The sequence below is a fragment of the Trachypithecus francoisi genome, unplaced genomic scaffold (assembly GCF_009764315.1).
Source record: "Trachypithecus francoisi isolate TF-2019V2 unplaced genomic scaffold, Tfra_2.0 Lachesis_group11, whole genome shotgun sequence".
In the NCBI taxonomy this organism is placed as follows: Eukaryota; Metazoa; Chordata; class Mammalia; order Primates; family Cercopithecidae; genus Trachypithecus; species Trachypithecus francoisi.
In genome coordinates, this window is record NW_022681456.1 from 25,295,025 (window position 1) to 25,312,488 (window position 17,464).

The 17,464-nt window shown below is 44.1% G+C and overlaps 1 long non-coding RNA gene across 1 annotated transcript in view; it reads right to left on the reverse strand.

The window, feature by feature from the left end:
- Nucleotides 1-389: 389 nt before the first annotated feature.
- The window catches only part of LOC117089462, an 89,616-nt gene continuing 72,541 nt past the window's right edge, over nucleotides 390-17,464 (reverse strand). Inside the window, exon 2 of the long non-coding RNA XR_004439609.1 lies at nucleotides 390-719. This is a non-coding gene — a long non-coding RNA (uncharacterized LOC117089462). The remainder of the gene's footprint in view (nucleotides 720-17,464) is intronic.

Consider the following 17,464-nt stretch of genomic DNA (forward strand, 5'->3'; position numbering starts at 1 on the left):
ATTCCCACATATTAATCAAACAATTATTTCTCTAACCACAAGACAACTGATCCTAAACTTAATTAGGAAATAAACAAAGTTAGCCAGTGAGCAGACGACATTTAATAATCATATATGTGTGACAAGAAGAGAAATATTAGGCAATGATTCATCAAAACATCCCAAAGCTCAACCATCCTACGATCTATAATAATACAGCCTCCCTGCTTCAATAATACACTATTCACATTTTTATTAAAGCATTTTTCAGCTTTAGGGTCTAGAAGGTACCAGAGAACAAAGAAATGCATTACCATATATAATAAATAATTGTACCACTTAAAAATAAGGGAACCAAGGACTGGAAATGTATGTATGTGACATGGTGGATACATACAGCACACTTTAAGTTTAATTATCAGAGGTTAGTTCTTTTCAAGTAAGGCAGAGGGGGAAAAGGAGCTAATTCCAATGCAGACATAAAAATTATAAAAAGACAAACTAAAGCCAATTGTGTTTCTCTCTCCACTGCACATCTTTAGCTCGTTGTCAAAACTGCTGCCTGAACAATTTTGGGTCCAAATGTGGATTCTTCACCTCAACTTGCCTCAGCTGCTGATTGTCTCTTGGGGCTTTTACTGTCCTTGGTGGCTCTGGGAGGCTCTGCCTGACCATCATATGGATCTAATCCTGGTGCAAACCCATCCGGCGGTTTCCAAAGGGATGTTTGCTTTTTCCTCCTGGAAATAGCAAATGCACAAAATGAAATTTGGGAGGCTGCTGGGGGAAGAATATCTAAAATGAAAATTTTCCTAGAGGAACATAGATTTGGCCAAGATCAAACTGCACAACAGAATGTAATAATAAAGGCCAAAACTCTGCTCTCTTCATACAGCACCAAAAACAGCCCACCGGGGGCTTCGAAACAGCACACTCTGAGACATCCTGACCCAGGGAAGAGGAGATAGGCATCAGCGCTTGGGTGACACGGCCCCACCGTTTCTGCACAGCCCGGAGCCTTGGCCGTGCTGAGAGTCTGGCTGTGTTCTCTGTGAGTGACGGGAGGGACTTGCACCATCGCTGGCCAGAGGCAGGGTGCTCACAGTGTCTGTATCAGTGTGGAAGGGGACAGGTCACATTCCTGAAATGTATTAGGCCAGCCATTGTCAGCTGCTCCACTGCCGCTCCACTGCCTCTCCGTGCAAACTCAGCAGTGAAAGCTGCATGATTTCAGTAGTTGGGGGCTTCAGGTACATTGATCTTATCTCAATTGCTATAGCCAAATTGTCTTTTTATCCACATCTGACCTACATAAGATAGAGAAAATATCCATCACTTATGTCAATGAATAATATAATTTGAGATGTGCCTTTGAGATCATTGCAGGGAGAATAAAACCCATACCACCCCAGCCTGTGTCAGCAAGCCCCGACCCCCAAAACGGTCTCTTTGTTTCCTTTTCTCTCCCCAGAGCCTCAAATCTCTCTTTTCTCAAAGCTTTGCATTTTTATTATTACAAGGACACAGTTGGTTGAGGGATTGGATGAAGAATTTGGCTCTCCTCCCTGCTTTTTCCTGAACAGATCTCCTCAAACTGCAGTTTGTGTTTATTTCCCGGCATTTTGGCCAGACAGGCAGAGCCCAGAGAGATGCACACGGGAGTGTTAAGGGTAAGGTCAAGTCCCACTCTCAAAGACGCAAAGCAGCTCCATTGTTAAAACAGCACTTGAAATAACATTTGCTTTTTCTGGTGTCAATCTATAATTTCTACTTATTATGGCAATTTCAGAGAAAGCCAGTAAACAAATAGAAGTAAGTAAAAGTCACCCAGGCCCCCACACAGAGATTGTAACTCAACATTTCGGTAAATACCCTCATGATCTTCTTTTTTTTTTCTATACCTGTAGTCATTTTTCATTATAAAAATGGCATGATCTTGTTCAAACCTTCATGTCATTTTTTTCTGCTTGATGTATTGTGAGAATCATCTCATGCCTTGCAAATAAATTCCCATTATTTTTAATGAGTGTGTAATGGTTCATTGGATGGCTTTAACCATCTCCTCTTGTTGGCTAGTTGCCTGCCCTCTGCCCTTATTATTATAAATCATATTACTGGCCAGACTGATAGTCTCTTCACAGACTTTCTATTCCCCCAGATATTTCTGATGTTCCTCCAGGGTGATCACACCATATTTAATCTTTGTCATGGAAGAAAGAAGTCTACCTCTGACATCGAGGGCAACATCTCATCACTAGAGACCATAGGATGTACCAAGGTTCTTTAACATGATAGATGTGGAAGCTCGATGCCTTCTAGTATTCTTGTCTTGTTCAAGGCCTACCCTGACTTGACCTTGCCCTTTATTGTTCTGTTCCCATCTGGAAACGAATCCCTATTTTAAATCTTCCATGGTCAGGCAAGACCTGACCATCAAGTTTGTCAAGAAGTTGCTGGACATCCAGGAAGGATTTGCAATCAAGGGTGCAATTTATTTCAGCTGTTAGAGGTGGCTTGTCTCAGAACTCCAGGCTCCAAGACTACCCTAGAGGCCTTTACTGGCTATCTGTTGCCTGACTTCTGTCCTGCCTCCAAGAGCCAGAGGCAGCTGACCCCGCCCCATCAGGGATGCCCTGGAGCACACCTGCACTCCTGGGGTCCAGAACCCCCTGTCTAAAATGCCACCTTCACTGTCCTCCTTATCCCTAATTTAACAGTGGGAATTGTAGAAACAAACAAAAGATACCCAAAGGAGAAAAGTAAAGCTGTTTATCATAGCTTGCTATAGCAAGAGAGTCAACCACCACTACATGCATTTGGCAAAGGAGTGGGAAAGCTTTATAGGGGAAAAAATGAAAAGTAGCAGGTGTGCCCTCATTGGAGGCTGTTGGCATGGGGAAGCTGTAGGTGAGCTAACTAAAAGTAGGCATCCTATGGAATATAGTTTAGATATTGTCCCTTCCAAATATCATGTTGAAATTTCATCCTCAAGGTTGGAGGTGAGGCCCAAGGGATGTGTTTGGATCATGGGACTTAGTGCTGTCCTCACGGTAATGAGTGAGTTCTCACTGTTAGTTCCCATCATATGTAATTGTTGAAAAGAACCTGGCACTTCCTCTCCTCCCTCTCTTCCTTCCTCCCTTGCCACATGATTCTGGCTCCCCTTTACCTTTCACAGTAAGTGGAAGCTGAGTGAGGCCCTCACCAGATGCAGATTCTGGCACCATGCTTCTTGTACAAACTGCAGAACTGTGAGTCAAACAAACCTCTTTTCTTTATAAATTATCCAGCCTTGGGTGTTCCTTTGTAGCAATAAAAAATTGAGTAAGACACTATGGGATTGGTTAGCAGAGCTTATTTTCCTTTCCTGGTTGGTCCTAAATTGGAAGTGGGGGTGAAAATTAGGGAACCTGGCAGTTATTGATCAAGTCCTTGCTGTTTGGGGCTAATTGCTGCAGAGGTTGTGGTTTGGCTTCCTGGGTTGCTTGCTGCAGAAGTTGTAGGTCAGAGTTCTATTTTTATACATGATCTGGCTACTGTCCATTTGTATGTTCAGTCTCAGATTGGTCAACTTCCTTTATGAGAAGCTTCATCAATACCAATGGGGTGCAGTTGGCACATAACAATAAAATCTGCCAGCATCAGCACCTTTCCTGAAGCCTGACTTATTTAGTCTTCAATAGCACTGTCAAAAGAAAAATTTCCACTTATATCAGTGCTTGCTTAGAGATATCCAAACTGACCATTGTGTTTCATCACAAATTGTTGTAACTAACTGAAGCTGATAAAGGACCACAAGCTCTTGGTGACCCTGCATGCCAGCACTCACTGGAAGTAACTGAAGACACTTTCCTGACCAGTGGATCTGTGCGCAGACTGATGAACTCATTCATCCTGTCCACGGGACTAGCTTTCAACGCCTCATTACGATAGTACCATGAAAATCCCTTTTGAGCACTTAAAACTCCTGACTTCATCCCCTCTGTGCGTGACCTGCTCAGTGAAATTTTTCACTGGCATTCTTTTGCTTGACAACTTAATAGACTCAGTTTTGTATTTTTTTTTTTTCAGCTTATGTGGTATGCGTGTATTTTTTACTATACCATATCTATGACCTCAACTGCAGAGTCCACATTTTGGGATCCCTCAACCTGGACCACATACTTTTTAAGCTGGACTTTCCCATCTTTCCTGCAGCCACCGGGGCTTCAGATCCAGCTCCCCATCAGCTATGCTCTGTCACCAGCATGCAGCAAGCCTTGAAGACAAGCAGTGGGATCCAGGCCTCCTGCACGGTGCCACCCAAATCCATACTGGAAAAAAAGAAATATACCCCCATTCACCCCAAACACCCTCATCCAGAGAATGAGGAGGAGCTTGGCTCAACCATCTGCATTTAAGATAGCTGATAATTCACAGCTTTCCTTGAAACACTCGACACCCACTTGCTTTGTACTTCGTATAGCTAAAGGACCTGTTCAGGTGGTTTTTCCAGAACAAAGGAACAGTTGGCCCCAAAGGGTGTTTAAATCCCAACCACTTGCCAGGCAGAAATCTGCTTCCAGTTATAAAATGGGAGTTTTTCAGCCTCTGCTAGCCCAAGTGAGTGAGTGTTTTATACCTTTTGTGAGTATCTGTTATATCATGAAAACAGAGTGGTGCAATTCACTTCTTGATGATAGGTTTTCCTAGTGCATTTTAAATGGGTTTTAATTGGCCTAGAACAAAGAAAAATTGTACATTATACAAGATTGTAAACTTCATGAGGTCAGGATTTTTTTTCATTAAACTCACACAGAATAATTTTTTCCCAGGGCCTTGATAATAGTAGATTCCCAATAAATGTGTTTTGAATGAGAAAATGCGTCAATTTATCAGGAGTGTTATAGGTTAAAAGAAAGATTTGGGGACCAGGTACTCAAGAACTCCTGAGGCCTACATGCATTTGTGGGAGGAAAAAGGAGCCGAGGAAAGACAAGGGAAGGGATAGATAGGCAGATGATAGACAGATGGATAGATAGATAAGATAGATTACATGGATGGATAGATAAGATAGATTGGCCAGGCGCAATGGCTCACACCCGTAATCCCAGCACTTTGTGAGGCTAAGGTGGGCAGATCGCTTGAAATCAGGAGTTCGAGACCAGCCTGGCCCACGTGGTGAAACCTCACCTCTACTGAAAATACAAAAATTAGCCAGGCACAGAGGCACACACTTTTAATACTGGATACTTGGGAGACTGAGGTGGAAGGATCACTTGAACCCAGGATGTGGAGGTTGCAGCAGGCTGAGATCGAGCCATTGCACTCCAGTCTGGGCAACAGAACAAGACTCCATCTCAAAAAAAAGAAAAGATAGATTAGATGGATAGATGAGAACATGATTAGATAGATAAATAGATAGATTAGATAGACAAGATGATAGATAGATAGACAGATAGATAGATAGATAGACAGATCTTCAAAGTAAGTCCTCATCTAACTTATTGACAAGCTGAATATTCAGAGAGCATAGACTAAAGGGAGATGGACTCAAGTATGAGGACAAAGAGAAAGGTGGGGTCTGGGGTCCTGTCTTTAAGAACCAGTGATCACACCCCCCAATAACATGCAGCCTAGTCAGTATCCCAGGCATTGACTAATCAGATTAACAACTTCTTCCTTGGTGTGAAAGAGGCTGTCAGGGGCTGAAGTGTGGGGAAATATCCCCATTTACACATTTTCTTCCTATAGTGTATCATAAAACAGGTGCTCAAAGGGAATGTGAACCCCATCATGTTCCTGAGGTATGACAGTGGAACATGCTGGGGAATGTAGAGTATTACTGTTGCAATGTCATTATCATGGGTCTTGTTTTGGTGAGAAGGGGATTTCCTCCCATCCTCTGGGATGGAAGTAGCAAAGTGTGGTGGGTTGTGGAGGCAGACTTGAGTTTGTATGTCTATCACACATGTAAAAGCTGTGTGATGTTGAGATGTTAGTTTACCTCATTTTCCTCATCTATAAAATAATGATAATAATAGGACCCAACTAATTGAGTAATGAGGAGCAGCAGAGAGAGGGGCTTTATGCAGGCTAGTTCTCTGCCTTCTTTCTCAACTTAGAGGACTCTGACACTCCATACCAGCTACAGAGGAAGAGCTCAAAAATGTCAGTGATGGTGGTGGCTGTAAGTTAATCTCTGGGCAAGAAGAGATTTTCTGAAAGAAGCATTTTGGAAAGACCTCTTCCCCAGCTCTACCTGTGTTATACATTTGACAATTCAATCCACAAATATTTGTTGAGCACCTGCTGTGCATTGAGAACTGTGCTAAGCACTGGGGATACAACTAGATGATTTTGTGTTTTTTTCAATTTCCTATATAGATATATCTATATATGAAATTATATATATATATATATATATATGTATGTATGTATGTATTTTTCACTCCCCACAATGAATGTTCATTGCTATATCTTCTGGTCAGACCCCACCACCAGGCCAGGGTGCTACTCCCAGCAGACCATCTGTTAGAGACACAGGCTTCACTGTGCCTCAGTCTCCAAAGTGGAAGCCTTTCTCACAGTGCCCAGGGCTCTGTGGTCCGCAGATAGCCCCAGCCCCTTCTTGAATCTAGTTGTTTATCTAACCTCATTGTCATATATCATAGGGTAACAAGTTTCGCCTGTTCAACAACCATGATGCAATAATTCCCTTCACTGGTCCTGGAATGTCATCTTTTAGGAGCAAGATCTAAGTCTCACCTGTGCCCTCTTCTTCATCAAGCATGTGTGTGGTCAAAAAGGTTGATGGAGCACCTTCGATGTCCACTGGGATGGCCACCACAGGCTCTGCCTTCTAGGAGATCACAGGACATGGGGGCAGGGAAACAATAGCAGGGTGTGATCAGTGCTACAGTCAGGTATGTATAGGGGGCTGTGGAGTGCAGACTGGGTAGGGGCAATGTAACCTGTGGGCCAGAGAACTCACCTATCCCAAGGCATATTGACACAGAGAAGTAGCACTTTCCTGATATTCAGCAGTGACAATGAATGATTTGGATTATATTTCTGATTCCCATATTCCTTGGTTTTACAGCTTCTGGTCATCCCTTTGCTCAGCCTTCATCTCTCCAGATGGATGCATTCTAACCATGTTTTGTGGAGGATGAAGGAACTTCATTTGGCCTTTGCAAATCAGTCTGATTTAATTTCTTAGTGTTTCCTAATGCAGTAGGATTTTTTTTTAACAGTGTGAGGGTTGAGATCAGTTCAATACATTCACTTTGTCAGCGGATGTGTTCAAGCTATTCTTTCCCTGTGGAGCTGTTTCAAGAGTAGGGGATATCCAGGGGGATGTTAGATTCTGTGAAATGAATGTGCCTCACTCTAGCTATCAAGAAGATTCCAATGTGGGATTTGGGTGATGTTGGCACATGCCGGCTGCGATTTTTGTCCAGCCTTACCAAATTTCAGTCTAGGAGGTTACCTTTCAGTCATTCCACTAGCTTTGCCCCATTTAGCACAGAGCAAATCTATAGAAATATGAGCTGTTAAAAAAGACCATACTTCCCAAATCTAAGATGCCATAGGTTGTAAGACACACTGTTATTGCATGAACCACTGATAAAAATAAAATGATATCAATTATTCTGACACAACAATTTCATGTCAGTTATGGCAAGAAACATCCTGATTTCAAAGCTGTTAAAATGTGGAGGAAAATATGCATCTTAGCATCGATAACTGCAGTATAGAGATATCTCTGTCTTTCTCTTTCTCAATTACACTCTCACTGGGACAATTCTGTGCCTCTGATGAGCAGCCCTTCCCACACACCCCTCCATCCACAGAGCACAGATCCAAACAAAACCCCCATAACCTTCTCACTTTAGAGAGAGCCAAGGTGTCCTGGGCAAGGTAAAATGGTGGCCTTTCCCTTACTGAGGCTGAAGCAGGCAAAATGAAATGGATGTACCTTCTCTTCTGGCCCAGGTTGGTGTAATCCTCCAGTCACCCAGCATGTGTGTTTATGTACCTGGCTGGCTGACTGTGCTTTTGATATTCATCCTACAGGGTTCAGACTCACAGAAGTGAGAAAAAATATCCAGCTTTACAAGACACTCAGAACCTGACTCCACTCTCTGTAATCCTTGGCAACTGCCTAGAACCTGGATTTGAACCTCCCTGGAAAGCCATGATTCATGTCTTATTTCTCAACATTTGATATCCACCTCCCAGAAACTGAGGCTTTTCTAGCGGGAATTCAAAGTGTATGGGCATTTCAGAACTGTGCCCTCCTTCTATCCAGAAACAGCACTTGGGAAACTAGGTCAGACTCACCAGCAAGGACACATGAGTTGAGGCATTCAAACCCCCAAGTCTGAATGAACCATGAGTAAAATCCAAAAGTAGTGGGTGCAATTGAGTAATGAGTGCCACCCACCAAAACAAAACAAAACAAAAAAAGTAATTATCAACTATTATTTGTTGAAAATGTATTTACTATGTGCCAGGTAATGTTCAAAATGCTTTATAGGTATTATCCCATCTAAATTTCACAGCCCTTTGAAGTTGGTCATCATAACTCTCATTTTGCAGATGAGGAAACTGAGGCTCAAAGTCACAAATCTAGAAAGAGTGGGAATGAGGATATGAAGCCAGGAAGCATTGACTTTTAAACCCCAGGGAAAGGAAGGTGATGTGAAAAGAGGCCCCAGAACTGTCTACTGAAGTCCAGTGTGGCTGTCTGTGGGACACACTTCATGCTTAGCAGTAGATGTGAGTTTTACAAGGGTTCCAAGCATTTGTATCTGGAAGTGGGTAAAGTTCTCTTTCTACCACCTAAGCGTTTATTTCTCACTCACACATCTTTAGTTTGGTTGGGGTTTGGCTGATCTAGGCTGGGCTCAGCTGGGTTGGGTTCAGGACAGGCTGGATCTACATCTGCTCCACAGGTCTCTCATCCTCCTTAGACCAGCAACCTGAACCTTGAGAGGCATGTTCTACTCATGCCAAAGGCAGGTGCAAGAGATGGCAAGCCCAACTGCACAAACACACATCAAGCTTCCATTTGCATCATGTCCTGTAACTTCCTATTGGCCAAAGCAAATCACATGGCCAAGCCCAAGTCAAGAGGTGGGAAGTACACTTCTCCCCTGGTGATGGGGGACAAACTGGACATTTGGTGAACAATGATCTAATATTCCACATCTTCCTCATGGGATCTCTTCCTCCTCCTGTCTTCTGTGTGCCTTGTGCTGATGTGGCCGTTTATAAGGCAGAAATCATTTCCCCGACACAGATTAGATCAGGGCTCCCAATTATTAGTGTGTTGTCTCATTTTTCACTGCAAACCTTTGGGCTGTCATCTCCAGATATAAGCTAAGTTCCTCCTTTGATGCTATACCTCTACTTTGCCCCTCAACATCTGAATGGGAAGCCCCTCTTTTAAGGAGCCCTCATTCCTGGGAAAGCAATGCCCTCTCTGGGCTGTTCACCAGGTGTAGTCACCTGAGGACCAGGTAACAGTCACTGCTCCTGCCATATGACTGCATGACCTTTCATACCTCAAGCCTATTGTCCAAGGACCCCTTTGATCTGGTCTCTTTCTCTCTGGCTTGTGCTATGAGAAAACCTCAAGATGTGACATTGATTGTTCACTGGACATCAACTTTCTGGCTTGAAAAAATTATCCTTCTTAATTGGCTGTTCTCTGCAGGAAGCTTTGACTTCTCTCAAGCCCTTTTATGTGCCTCTCTCTGGTTACCCCTATAGTGCCATGACTTTGAGAAACCCATCAGTTTCCTGATCTGCAAGCCCATTCACTTTCTTCAAGGAGCTTCTTCATCTTTCTTCTTTAGTTTTCTTCTCTCCTGAGCTTAGTGCAGATATACAGGTCATTGGGCCATTACATGGCCCTCTTACCAATTCTTACTGGGGAAATATCAGTGTACCCCAAAATCTCCCCCAGGCATGGTGCTTCCCCCAAATGGCTCCACTGGGCACAGCAACCACCAGGCATTATTTCATCTTCCACAGGCACCATCATCTCTCCCAGTGAAACACTAGGAGCCATTCCAATATCCTGAACTTTCTTTGTGCTGATATTGTCTGTTGGCCAAGACTGAAGAGGGGGATATGAATGGATTTCTCCCCTGTGTATGACACCCATATTGGAGGGGTCTCGGTGCTGCTGCTTGGGCATCAAGGCACTACAGAGCTTCAAGAAGCTGCTCCTCTCAGGCTGACCTGGCTTGGGGCTAGATCTGGGCAACAGTCACCATGACATATTCAGGATCCTCACTCTCCCACAACTCAGGCTCTGCTGTCAGAATAGTCTCATCATGCTAAGCCATCTCTTCCCTCAGGGTGAATTCTCTCCCTGAAGGCTCCTGCTGAGACTTCCTGAATGACAGCAGGGGTCATATACTAGGCTCAAGCAGAGATCCCTGCTTGTCAATCAAATTAAAGTCCACGTCAACATGAAATAATTTTGTTTATAGGAAAATAAGTCAAGTCAATTCAAAGCATGACCAAGGTGAAGAGATGTCAAGGAATTTGACCCCAAATGAGAAACATTTTGTCCAGTCAAACTCCCAGCATATCCCCAATGGCCCTGAAAAGCTGACCTTTCAATGCCTTGTGATTAAGTTTCCATCTAAAGTTAACATCTTTCTAACTGCTGAAAGCTAAAAAGGTCCCTGGCCCAAGCAGCAGAAAGACAGGGGAGTAATCAGCATTGTTATTAATATCCTGTATGTGATTTCAACAGAAAATTGCCAGGAATTGGGAGTAACGAAGGAGGAAGGCACATAAACCAAAGTGCCCACATCCTTTGCAAGTGACTGTGGTTGGTTGAGTCAAGTCCCTGGTTTGAAAATGTCACGAGCACACCCCCCTCTATGCAACCAATTATTTTCCTACCTACAGGAGCTGGTGAGTGCATTAACAGGAAACTGACGTGACTGGCACAAAATGGATATCCCATCTGGGACAAGAGCAAAAACTGCAATTCAACCACACTAGACGAACTCCAGCCTAAGATCCATTGGCTTTTCATTCACCGCTATATTCAGATACAGGACACCCCAGCTCCATCTGGTTGCTGAGCCATAAATGCTATTTTCTGCCAACTGACCAGAAGTCCAGGGGGAAGGCATGGAATTCCAGATGGAGAACTCAGACAATGGGCAAACAGTGTCCTTCCCAGAGCCCTGGGAATCAGGGACATCCAAGGGAACCACTCCCAGTAGGATGCAAGATGCCATGATTAGACAGAATTTACAGGAAACCATGGGTCAGTTGCCTGAGCCAGTATTTCTCAAAGGGCAGTGGTCATCTCTAGCTGCCTGGGGGTGGGGGCAGGGCATGAAATAACATTTCAAGAAAGCCACCCCCTATGGGATCTTAAATAGTAGTAAGAAAATCATTCCCTTTTCAATTTCCTTTAATCCTTCTGATTAGGTCTTTAATCCCTCACACTTGCTAATCTGTCCTGATTTAACCAAAAGCATCAGGCCCGGGGGAAGATCCTTGGGCAGGCAACAGTCTCTAGCCAGAATTCACTAACTCTTTTGTTTTCCTCTTGTTTGTTTCTATGGCAACCTTCCATTCACAGCAAGGGATGCAGGTTTTCCACTGAAGGTATTGATAATGTCGTTTTCTTTTTAAATAATTGTATTTAAGTATTCAAAAGGTGAATCACCTCAGAAAAAATGCTGACTAGTGAAGGTTCAGGGGATGCATGGATGTGGCAGAAATTGTAAAATCATTAAAAGACTCTGACCTAGGCCAGTCCCTCATTTTAAAGACCTGAACCCATATGATCGACATGCTCCATCCCCTTACTTTTGTCTTTCTGCAAAAATATATGGAGCGTTCTCTGTGTGCCAAGAATGATGCCAGGCATGAGGATGTAATGAGAGTGTATGTGGTCCCTGCCCTCAGGGAGTGGGTTAATGAGAAAAATGAAAGAGTAACAGGCAGCTGGTGAGAGAAAATTCCAAGGAAATGTGAAGAGGAGTCTATTATGGGACCAGACCTGGTGGCTCACTCCTGTAATCCCAGTATTTTTGGAGGCTGAGACAGGAGGATCACTTAAGGCCAGGAGTTCAAGACCAGCCATGGCAGCATAGCGAGACCCCGTCTCTACAAAAATAAAAATAAAAAAATTAGCCAGGTGTGGTGGTGCGCAACTGTAGTCCCGGCTACTCAGGAAGCTGAGACAGGAGGATGGCTTGAGTCTGGGGGTAGAGGCTGTAGTGAGCTGTGATCGTGCACTGCACTCCAGCCTGGGAGACAGAGCGAGACTCTGTCTCAAAAATAAAAAGTAATAATAATGAATAAATTAAGTGTGTATGTTCAACTTGTTGAAAGTTTTATTAGAGTAATGCACATACAAGGTAAACAAAATAGTGCAGAAAAACTTATGATAAGACACTGTCATCTCCTCCCTCACCTCTAATCCTATTCCCAAAGGCTTTTAATTCTTGCAGTCATTACCTTCCCACCCCTAAACAACAGGATTATACCTCAGTTTCTTAATTTATCAGCTTTAGAATTATCTACTGACCCTTTGCCCTGAAAATTGAAGATTTAGCTCACTCACTATCATCTCCATTGTCCTTAGAGCTGCCTGGGTCTCAACACCCCTTTGATCTGACCTTGGCTTACTCAGCCTTCAGAACTTCCCATATTCCCCAGCAAAGGCCCTCTCTCCTGGTCAGACTCACACCTCTTCACCTCCTACCCTCTTCTAGAATGCCCTCCCACCCCCAACTCTTCTCCTTCACATCCTGGGTCCTTCTCTTTTCTCTGAAGGCCTACAGCATTTTGTCCATTACCTGGCTGCATGCCTGACAAACCACGTCACAATGTAGGGGCTTAAAACAAGCAATCTGTTGTCTCTCACAATTTTGTGAGCTGACCTGGCTCACAAGGTCAGCCAGGGCTGCTGTCATCCGGGAGTTTGACTGGGCTGAAATATCCAAGATGGTACACACACATCTTTGGTGCATTGGCAAGGACAGTTGGGAGACTGAGCCCAGCTGGCATGCTGGGGCAACAGGTCTCTCTCTCTTTGTGTACTTCCATGGTTTATTCCTTTCCATGTGGCCTCTCCAGCAGGATAGCCAGACATCTGATGCTGCAGCTCAGGGCTCCCAAAAACACAAAAATGGAAGTTGCCAACCCTCTGCTACGCTTATGCCTGGAAATGGCACAGCATCTTTTCTGCTATATGCTGTTGGTTAAAGCAAGTCCCAGGGCTGGACCAGATTCAAGGGGAGGGGACAGCACAAGGGTATAAATATTGGCAGGCCTGGTTCACTGGGAGCTGCTAATATCCAGACATCCACTGTGCTCTAGAGTCTGAACCGCTCATTTTACCACAGGGTCAGAGATCTCTTTTGCAGTTTTTTGAGAAATGTACTTCATTTATTTTATACATTCCTTTAATCACACATCAGCTCAGATCTACTTCTGGCTGAACCAAGAAGTCATTCAGTCACGATCTAATAGAAGTTTGTCAAGACTTAGGCTCTCAGCTTATTCTTTGTCTGGCCTCTCTGGGGCCAACCCAGCATCAGACACAGAGCAAGTGTCAGTCAGTGCCAGCCAAGGAGGGAAAGAGCTGGAAGAATAAAACAAGAGGGGCGGAGGCCTACAAATGTGATTGGTGGCCTTCAGAGTTGAGAGAGGAGTTGGTCATAGTAGTCCAGTGATGGCAACAACAGTAACAATAGCTATAGTTCAACTGACATGGCAGCTACTGTCCTCAGCATGTCATATACTATTTCTCATTTAGTCCTGGGAGGTAGGTATTAGGGACGCCCATTCTACAGAAGAGCAAACTGGTTCAGAGACGTGATGTGGCTGTCCTGAGGACACAGGGTTGCTAAATCAAAGAGATGGGATTCTAACTCAAACCTGTCTGGATACAAAGGCTATACCTGTAACCACTCTAATATACAAAGGGGACTTCTGTGACCTTCAGACCCTACCTCTCCTTCCCAGGTTCCAACTGACCTGATTCCATCCTCTCACTCACTATTGCAGTGGGTGTGAGAGACACTATTGCACTGGGTGTGAGAGACATAAACACAAATTAAAAGCTCCTTCTCTGGGGTATCATAGCCCTTTCCTATCTCCATCCCTTGCTTCTATCACTGTCTGTTTGCCTGTCTGTGAATCTGCCAGGACGCAGGCTCCAAAGGGTAGGACCATGTCCACCAGCTAACAGCTCTATCCTTATCCCACAAGAACCCAGCCAAGAAGCAAGATTCCCATGTTACAGATAATGACACAGCCACAGAAGCATTTCATATCTATGTCTGTTGAACAAATGAGTGAGTGAGCATGCTCAGCTTGGCACCAGGCACCCTGGGGCATGAAAAATTAATATGACATCCCTCTCCTGCCTTTAAGGTACTTAAATTTTAGTGCAAAACTCTAGAGTAGTAGAAATGATAGACTCAAGGCCAGAAGATTAGATGGGACTCCTGCCATCAATGCTTACAACCCTGTGGCCTTGAGCAGGGTCACTTAACATGCTTCCATCTCCAGGTCATCGTCTGTAACATGGGAATCATGCTTCCTGGCTGGATTTTTGTGGGATCTAATAAGAGAACATATGGAAGCATTTAATAAAGGTTGGTGAGTGAAAGAAGGCATCAGTGAGTAAGAGAGTAAATGAGTGAGTGAATGAATAAACATATTCAGCATCTGTGTCCTTTGTGCCAGGCACTGGGCAGAGACCAAGAAACTATAGCAACAAGGGGCTAAGACCTGAAAACCTTAAGTCAGACTGTGTCTAAAGCTCAGCTTTGCTCATCTGCCATGTGATCCTCTCTAGGTCTCAGTTTCCTTATCTGTAAAGTAGAAACAAACAGAGCACCAGCTGCCCAGCCTGCAGTAAGCATTCACTGTCAGTACGGATCCAGAGACCAGTAAATTCTTCACTGGGAAGTAGGGAGACAGCCCTGAGCCCCCCTATTTTCCTTCCTAACAGAGTGCCAGTCTTCAGAAGCCGTGAACGTAGTCGTCTTGGCAGCTACTAATTCTGAACAGTCTCCAAGCGTAACTCAGACCCTGCAGAAAGAATCTGCAAATGAGGCCTCTGGTAAATCACAGTTGACCACTCTAATCAGTCTGCTTGTGCCGCTTTCAGTTCCAATAAAGCCAGGGCCTGTTGCCTGACCCATTATGCTGTCCCCTCACCACGATTAGCCACCCTGGAAGGGAGATGGCGCCAGTGCTAATCTTGTGAGACCCGTGTCCCCGCTGTCTCTGTAAATGAGTTGTGAAGAACTCATAGGTCTCCACGCCACTGTGATTCCACCCTCTGCCTTCCCTGTCCACTTAGGCGATTTGATTCATCTCTCTGATTTAATAAAAATAGCATCCTCCCTGGCTCCTGCCAAGGCTGGAGACAGGCAGGAGCCCTCCAAAATTTAAAATAGGCCAGCCCTTAATTAGTGAGCAATATCGATATCACTTTTTCCCCATGATTAACATTTCAAAGTAAATTCCACATCTAGGGCTGTCAGCTTCCAGGAGCCTGGTGGAGGGCTGGTACGGGCAGCAGAAAAAAATTGCACCATGGAGTGCCTGGGATTTCAGAAACTCAGCAACTTTGTGGAGGCCCCCTCCTCTCAGCTGCTGACTTTATGCCAAGGCCTCTGGCTGGCTCCATTTTTCCCATTCTATCCACAGGGCTTCTCTGCACACTCTGAGGCCTCGGTCAACAATGGATAGGAGACACCACTAAGAGTTGTAAACTGAGGGCCATGGGCTAATTCCCCCAGCAGATGTATCATTTCTCTAAACAGTAAATTGTATACAAAAATCTCCATCTCTGGCTGCACTTGAAAATTGCAAGATCTGGCTACACTAAGCCCACCTTTTCTCATGTAGGTGCATCGATATTAACTGAGTAGCAGCTCTTCCTTTTAAACAGGCAGGAACTCTCCAGTTAGACACAATCCCCACCATTCCCTGCTATTGTGTCTGGCTCTCTCATTTTTTATAGGAATGGCCCCTGTACAAACTTGAATGTTTGTCCCTTAGTATAGGAGCTGAATTGGAGAAGGCAAGACCGGTTACAATAAGTGCTGGATATCTACAACCATCTGATCTTCGATAAACGTGACAAAAAGAAGCAATGGGGAAAGGATTCCCTATTCAATAAACAGTGCTGGGAAAACTGGCTAGCCATATGCAGAAAACAGAAACTGGACCCCTTCCTTACACCTTATACAAAAATTAACTCAAGATGGATTAAAGACTTAAATGTAAAACCCAAAACCATAAAAAACCCTAGAAGAAAACCTAGGCAACACTATTCCAAACATAGGCATGGGCAAAGACTTCATGACTAAAATACCAAAAGCAATTACAACAAAAGCCAAAATTGACAAATGGGATCTAATCAAACTAAAGAGCTTCTGCACAGCAATAAATAAATAAATATATAAATGAAAAACTATCATCAGAGTGAATAGGCAACCTACAGAATGGGAGTAAATATTTGCAATCTACCCATTTGACAAAGCTCTAATATTCAGAATCTACAAGAACTTAAAGACGTTTACAAGAAAAAAACAAACAACCCCATCAAAAAGTGGGCAAAGTATATGAACAGACACTTCTCAAAAGAAGACATTTGTGCGGCCAAGAAACATGAAGAAAAGCTTGTTTAAAAAGTAAGGAAATTCTGGTAGGGAGAAGAAAAACCTGTCAGAGAATATAGGTCTCACTCAATCTGTCCCACTGCCCCAACCCACCTCTGCCTCTGTAACCCTCCAAGTCGAGTGCAAATAAAATGAGCTCTCATAAAAATCTCTGGGGTGAGGGTGGGGTGGAACGCACCCAACAGAGTAGCAGGCCAAATGGGTCCCTGCCTGGCTTTGTCATTAACCTGAGGGATCACCATGGATGAGTTCCTCCATGTCTCAGTTTCCCCTTCTGTAAAGTGAGGCTGCTGTGCGAGTTATTGACCTCTGCTCCTTGTCACTTCTCCCAAGGAGGAGGTTGAGTAACTAGAGGCTCTCTGAGCTCTGAGGAAGAACAGAGTGAACCTCCTCAGTGGATTTAGACACCCCTCTTAGAATCCCCATCACCTGCCTGCATTTGCTGATGTAAATTCACATTTTCTAAATGTTAGTCCAAGGGTTTTGCCCACCATGCCTCTCCAAGCCAATCCCTCCAGCAGATTGTTCCAGGCTAACTGCACCCCTAACCGCCCCCATTGGGAGAAATTCACTAACGTTAACGCTCATGCCCCTCCTGAGGGCTTAGACCTCTGTCTGCTTCCAATTCTTCCAGTACGCACACTACTCAAGACTTTTCATTCAACACATGTTTATTAAATTTGTTTTAAGCACCTTTTATGTGCTAAGAAATATGCAAGGCCTTAGGGCTGTGTGTCAAAGGCAGTGTAGAGAGAGTTCTGTCACTAACCCCCACTGCTGTCTGCCACTACCACTCCAGATGGGCAGAGGAG